Consider the following 7,743-nt stretch of genomic DNA (forward strand, 5'->3'; position numbering starts at 1 on the left):
TTGATAAATTATAAGCTTAGATAGGTTATAATATCTTAACCAAAATAAGATAACTAGAGTAAACCCTTTTCGAGTGAAGCAGGCTTCTGAGACGTACATTTGTATATAATTTTGACCATAAGTGAATTGAAGGGCCTGGAAATAAACTGTTTTGCCTAAGTTGGTTTCCGAGACCTATATATATATATATATATATATATATATATATATATATATATATATATATATATATATATATTCACTTCGGGTATATAAATGCAGAATTGCTCTATTATAACAATTATTAGACTTCTCGGTATAAAATTTCCTTTAATATTTCCGCATCTACTTATTGTTTATTTACTTATGTTAATTTTGTTTCCTGAGCTATTTTTATTACACCTCTTTGAAAACGTCAAATGTATCGTGTATATATATCTATCTATTCCAACCAGAAATGTTGTTATGCACGCAAACCCTGGTACAAGAATCAGTCCATTAACCTCTGATTATATTAAATATAAATACTTAAATATAACTCGTGTATTGTTCTTACTTACATTTGAAAAATATCATTAAGCACCACCATAATAACTTTGCATCATACGTGATTTAACTAACTAGGACTTTGTTTTTTAAACTCGCATACGAAACCATGGGTAACGGCTAGCTTAACAAAAAAGGTTTCCAAACCCAAAATTAACTAACAACCTTAACTTACACCTATAGTTTAAGTTGCAACATTAACTGAAAATGAATTGGCCACCTAGCAGCAATAATTACCTAAATTGGGAAGATTGTAACTAATTTTCATTTAGGTAAAACATCTATTATAAATAAACAAAACCGTATTAAAGGAACACTTTGACAAGAACTACTGTAGATTGTTCATTTTTTTTTAAATTTATTTTTTGCTTGTGTTAAATAGCTGCTTATTTATTTATTCTCAGCTGCCATTCACATTAGCAGAATTAAATTTTAAAACATAATTTTCATTTTCAGAGTTATTTTTGTTTCAGACGTAAATACTAGACTTCGAGATGTCGAGTGATAATGAAGATCATCTTATCAACCCTGCACGATCCGTCCATAGACAGCAAAATCCCTTGTCTGTCACCCAGTCTGGAGAAGTAGAAAAATTGCTTCCAAATCACTCCAGTTTCCTCAAGGTTAGTGATTTTTATATAAAAGAATACGGCTCGTATGAAACTAAATAAATTTTACATAAAATCAACTTCAATTATAAGGCAATAAAAATAGGCTGTTAAGGAGCAATATCAATGAACAGTTGCAAATTTGAAACACAGATAGCGTGATTGGATAGGATTTTTTCCTCTCTCTTAGGACAAGAAGCTTATAAATTGCACTTAGTCCTATAAAAATCTTAGCACAGCTTCCGGAGTGACAGAATATTCAGGATGGGTAAGGTTAGAGGATAGAGGCCACCTCCTATCAAGATCCATGAGGAAGAATTATGGCACTAATTTCCCCGAAAAAGGGCAGGTCAGCTCTGAACCAGCATCTCCAGTCAAAGCAGGCAGGGGTATCACACTCTTGTTGAGGCTAGGAAGAGCCTCAGATAGTTAGGACGCAAACCCCACCAACTCCAACAGTCATCTCCCGCAGAAGACTAGACTTATTAACCAACCTTGCCCTAGCACTCCAGAATTTCGACATTTGCAGTTAGTGATGTACCGCTCCTGGACATCCATAAGGTTACCGAGATTTAAGGGACACTTCGGTTTTTGCTGTGCCCAGTGGTAGGTTCAACAGGAAGGTATGAACCAGCCAGAAGTGATCCCTGCTGGGTTTTGGATAGGATTACATGATTAATAAATGGAGTATGTAGAGAGTCAAAATAAGAAAAATGCTGTGTCATTTACGGTTTAAGCAATCTATTTATAATTGATAAGCATTGATGTTAAGTCAAACATTGATTGAACATGACATATTCATCCTGATATGGCACAGCACTGGTTTGGTCCACGAGACTGTCTTTGGTTAATCTTGAACACAGTGTTTACAGAATGGTGCTACATCATTCGGACGGGGTGAACTGCACACAATATAAAGATGAGGGATTCAAACCAGGATGTCCTCATATCACAGTTCTATTAACGAGTCTCCCACTAAATGAGTAAATACAGTAAAAGGTGGTTTGTAAAAATAATGAGTTATGAGCGAACGTGAACACTGACGAAAGCCACACGCCTCGATGAAGAGATCGGACAAACTATCCATTACAATGCCCAGAGAGAGAAGTCCAAGCGAGAATGCAAGTCGACACCTTGGTACGCCCAAGGTGAGATACAAACTGAGATGGATTTGAACTTTCCACGCTTGAAGTACAGCGTAATCGCAAACCAATCTAATTTGAGAAAATTAATCAGATGATATCTGTAATCACCTGTCTGTGCGTAGCCAGTTAGGGTAGCTCATTGGACTTATATAAATAGTATATATCAATAGAGGCAGCACAAATTAATCTTAGTGAAGTTGTAGAGTTGTGCGGTTTTGGTACGACCTTTGGCCCATCGACCTACATATTAAATGATACTTGAAAAAACGAGTCATTTGTCCAACAATAAGTTGTGTAATTTACAAGAGGTTGCCCGAGTTTTATATTCCATATTATTTAACTTACTTCCAGATGAAATTGATAAATTGAGAAACGAGGGTTTTTAGAGAGGCAGTTCAGTCTCTGCTCTGTTGTTGTGTGCCTTACTACAACACACAATGAGCTGACTACTTAGCTTACATCTGAACTAACTAAACGTACACCCTACATACACTACAAACAAACACATACAACATGTACATACAATGCCCAGGCAAATAAAGTAAATAATTGGGTAAAGCTTAGTTATTTCAGCGGTCAGCCAGATTTTGTTTATAACTAGGCTGCGTAAAATGTTACATATTTATTATTGTTGTTGTTTAATGGTTCATTGTTATTTATTAATATTTTTGTTAAATATTCAGAGATTTATTGCTTATATTTAACTATTTATATAATGTTGTATGTTGATGGGCGATATTTTATTCATTGTTATGTAATATACTATCTATTTATACTCAGAATAATGTATGTATTATCCCCATAATGTTACATAAAATGCAAATATTTAAAAATCTGAATTTATAGAAGCACCACAGCCACACAAAGAGCAACTTTTAATTTTTTGTAAAAATATAAATTAAACTAAGCAAAGCAAACAATTTATAAAACTAATGTAATTTTGTGTCTTGTTATTTTAGTTTAATTATGGACCTCACTGATAAGTTATGTTGACTTGGTGGGTTATGATTCTGTAAAATTACGTGTTAAAAATAAATAAATTGAACTCTTTTATTTACAAACACATAATACAACCACATATACTGGACACTGCTCAAAAGTTAATTTGAATGACTTTAAGTTTTTTTTACTTTGTTAACCGAGGGTTCATATTAGAACTACTACTTACTACCACTGGAAAATAAAATAACTTCTAAAATTCAACTAATTAATGCATCATAACGGAGACAAGATCCGGGAGTGTAAATAACAGTGGATTTAATATCTAAAGAATTCACTTATACTTTTCGAAAATTGTTAACAATATTTTCCATAAAATGTATCAACGTGAGAATCCGGAAAACAAATTTTACGGTCGTATAAGATAGGGGACGAAACGAAACCCACACAGTGTGGAATATCTTTCCCATAAGATACTAGATTGAGGCTACATTGATGCAAGGTCTACTAATGATAAAGATAAAACACTATGGTATTAAACTAAGACTATAAAATGTTAGCTTAAATCACCTATCTTTTAGGAATGCGTGACTATTTGTAGCTTTAAATCACAGGGAATGTTAAAAAATGTTAAAACATATCACCGCTCAGCGAAGAAGACTCTCATACAGAAATCCCCCCAAAGTCACATGGGTGGGGAATAATTTTACAATATCACCTAGCCGTGCAATGGAGTGCGTGTTATCGTAATCACCTTGTACATTCTCAGGAGATCCGTTTCCTTCAATCGCTCACGGTCAAGTAATCAGGGACCATGAACATGTCAACTTTGATGAAGAATTAGAGTGTGAGGTGATGTCTGAACAGCCCTAATTAGATACCTTTTTTGAGTTAGTGTCGGAACAGTTAAGCCAAGTTGTAAACCGTAACAAACCTAGACTTAAAATCAAAAGTCTAGCTAAAGGTTTGATTGAATTGTTGAAAAGTCAAAAACGTAAAAAATTTGCGAATAAAGTGTACCTTCAGCAAAAACGATTAGCGCAGTCGATTCTCCGACAAGGTTCGCTGGATATAAAATCCAGGATTTTAAAACAGAGGGTTTCTCTCCAACAGGAAAAACTGGTGGGTGCTTCAGAAAGATCAGAGGTTCAAGAAAGCGTTATATGTTGTAAAAAACCATATTGGATGCATTACATTCAAAACCGTGGACTCTTGTAAAACTAGAAATTAGAATAAAAAGAAGACGAAAGACGATATGTAAGCTACCACCTCAAGAACACAATTGTGTGTCAATTCCTGCAACAAGTTCTAAAGGTCCAGAATCATTACAAAGAATAGAAACTAGGATGGAAGAAGATGCAACCGATAATGGGAAATCTAGTGTTTGCATTCATCAAGAGACAGACCAAATAACAAATTAATATTCTTTATTACTATTGTTTTATTTATTAGACTATTCAATTAAAAAAATATCACAAAATAATAATCACATTATCATATTGTCTAATTAGAAGTAAGAACTCTTCTCCACACTCAAGTCATTAAACTCACACAATTTTAAAAATTCCTTCGGGCCATGGTAGTGATTCTTTGATGAATTAATTATTGGTAGAGTGTAAAATAGATAAGTAACTCAACTCAACGGTTTTAATAGTATTCAGAAAATAATCCATATTAATTCATAATGCTTTGTGAATGATCGGTTTCTGAAACCTGGTAATGTGATGGAGAAGGGTGGATGTAATATGGAGATGGCCTTGGAATCTCCAAAAAGCGTAGCTTTACCCGAAAGAAGTTGGTACATTTTAATGTTTTCTGCCAGTAAAGTCTTTATCAATAACTTTAAATTTGGTAGAAATCAGTTCTTTCTAGTCTCGGGATGGAAATTTTACCGAGCAAAATCTGTAGTTTTATGTATATAGCAATAAATTAACTAATAAGACAATGTATAATATCAATATTTCTAAATAATTTTGATTCATAAACAATTTTTTTGTTTTTATTCACTAAACCAACTATTCAAAATCTGAACTGTATATATATATATTCATTACCACTCAGCCAAATCTCATCGATTGTCATGCATCGACATCAAACTCAGTCTTGCCTATACATAAATGAAGCTTCATGCAACATTTAAAGTCCATAGGTCAGAATTCGTTTTAGAGATATCATACTGACAGACAGAAGATACATACACAGAAATATAATTTGTTCCGACTCTCAGACTAGTAATAGGCTACGGTAACGCTCAGTAAATAAATGTCCTATATATGATAGATATATGATTAAGGAACCAAAAAGGTCTTCTTGAAATAGTATCAATAGTAATGTGTCTATCTATCCATCTAAACAATAACACTCTATAGAAAGGTCCTAGAAACTTGAAACTTTGTACAGATGGTCCTTTTGGTCTAAGGATGTACCCTATTGATTTTTAGTTATAAGGTCAAAGACCATCTCTTTCTACCTATCTTGTTATGTAAAGTCTGTTCCTTATACTACGCTGTGTGGTATATTACAAAATGTATCGTCAGCCTTACTTTTCTTAAAGTTTAATACAATTTCATGATCAATTAAGTTATCTGTATATACATACATACACACACACACACACATATATATATATATATATATATATATATATATATATATATATATATAATTATATGCGTATAATTTAGAGGCATGAGGGTTCCAAGCACATCAAAACGCGAGGGCTAAAGGTGTAGCCATGTCATAAATTCTAATTCATGTATGACAAACGGTAGTATACCTAAACATTTTCTACCACAAGCACTATTTTTCTGAGGAGCAAGCACGTGTTATGCATTAGCTCACTGAAAGCAAAACATTAAGTTACTGTGCATGAATTTATTGTGATAGTTCTTAATAAATATATTCGAATCATACTCGTTATGTCAGTGTACGGCAAATGTTCATCTAACAAAAGTACTGTTTTGGCCTTTAATTCAAACCACAAATGAAACTCATTTAAGTTGATATATTTAAAGATTTAGTAACAGTAAATAAAATTGATATGATACACAATTGCTAACTTTTATTTTTGTATTTTTTCAGAGACCACTGTCCGTCATAAGTGTTACTAGTGAGAATGATGATGACCATGCAGACGTCCTCTCGAACTTACCTAGAGGAATATTTATGTCATCACCTAGATCTATAACAGAGTGTACAGAATCCGAAATATCTCACAAAAACTTAAGAAGTCCACTTCCTTCAATTGTTCTACGTAAAATAATCATTGAACGTGAAGAAAATGTCAACGTTGATGAAGAACTTTAGTGTAAGGTGATGTCGAAAGATACCCAAGAAACCCCATCAGAGACCAACGTTGATTCAGCGTCCAACCAATCTGGCCAATTTGTGAACCATAATTAATCCAGCCTTACAGTACAAAATCTTGCACAAGGTTTGTCTAAACGGCTCAATAGTCATAAAAAAGCGACCAGTGAAGAAATGTCATCTTAAGCAAAACTGAAATAAGATTTCAACTTTCGGTCGAAGTTCCCAGAAACAGCAATCCAGGATTTAAAATCAGAAGATTCCTTTCCGACAAGAAATCAGTGAATACAAGAGAAAACTTAGATCTTCAAACATTTATCGTGCATCACTCCAGGAAGAAACTAAAAAGAAAATACAACTAAGAAAACACGGAAACTACCACCTCAGGATCCATCTGAGAAGCAAATTTGTGTTTCAGTACCTACAACAAGTTCTAAGGAGCCAAAGTCGTTATTATGAAAAGAAACTGCTCTAGAAAAATATAAAAATAATAATGAAACATCTATCTTTTATATCAAACAAGGGTCAGACAAAGTAATCCTGGAGACAGAAAGGAAGAGGATTAGGAAAGAATCTGAGAATTCTTCGAAAGATCACAACGAAGCTATATAATCTGCACATTATAATGAAGACAATAACAATGTGAACAAAGAAACAGAGATTAACTCATCTCAGAATAAAAATTTAAAACCAATAATTTCCTAAACATTAGACGATAAATCTTCAGCTACAATTAATACACCAATAACTACATCAATTATTAATAAATATATAGAAAACATATATAGTGAAACTAAACAAATCTAAGCCTAACAATGGAATCAGTTCTATTTCCGCGCAGGAAATTTCTCAAACTAATCTTAAATTCATTTACGACAAAAGGAATCGTAAGGTTGAATCTGTTTCTGTAATTACACCCGAAGACATATACAACAGTGCACAATCAAAGGTAGAAACTCTACATAGCACCTCAACGAAACACGTCCCCACTGTAAATAATGAATCATTAGGTACAGGGAACGATCCAAATGAAAACGACAAAATAATGTTACAAGACGAGGTGTTTAAAAATCCACACCCAGAAGGGTCTCAGAGTGTAAAATTATATTACAGAATTCTCAAGAATTTCGTGAGCTGAAATCTACAGACACGGGCTTGGAATCTACTCAGCAAAATTTAACTGAGATGGATAATAATATTAAAATTTTTTCAGATCGTGA

At 33.3% G+C, this 7,743-nt stretch overlaps 1 long non-coding RNA gene across 1 annotated transcript in view; it reads left to right on the forward strand.

Annotated features, from left to right (window-relative positions):
• LOC124369848 overlaps positions 1 to 6,425 on the forward strand; it is a 65,295-nt gene extending 58,870 nt beyond the window's left edge. Inside the window, exons 4-5 of the long non-coding RNA XR_006923107.1 lie at positions 999 to 1,148; positions 6,299 to 6,425. This is a non-coding gene — a long non-coding RNA (uncharacterized LOC124369848). The remainder of the gene's footprint in view (positions 1 to 998; positions 1,149 to 6,298) is intronic.
• The last annotated feature ends 1,318 nt before the right edge of the window (positions 6,426 to 7,743 follow it).

Source organism: Homalodisca vitripennis, chromosome X (assembly GCF_021130785.1).
Source record: "Homalodisca vitripennis isolate AUS2020 chromosome X, UT_GWSS_2.1, whole genome shotgun sequence".
In the NCBI taxonomy this organism is placed as follows: Eukaryota; Metazoa; Arthropoda; class Insecta; order Hemiptera; family Cicadellidae; genus Homalodisca; species Homalodisca vitripennis.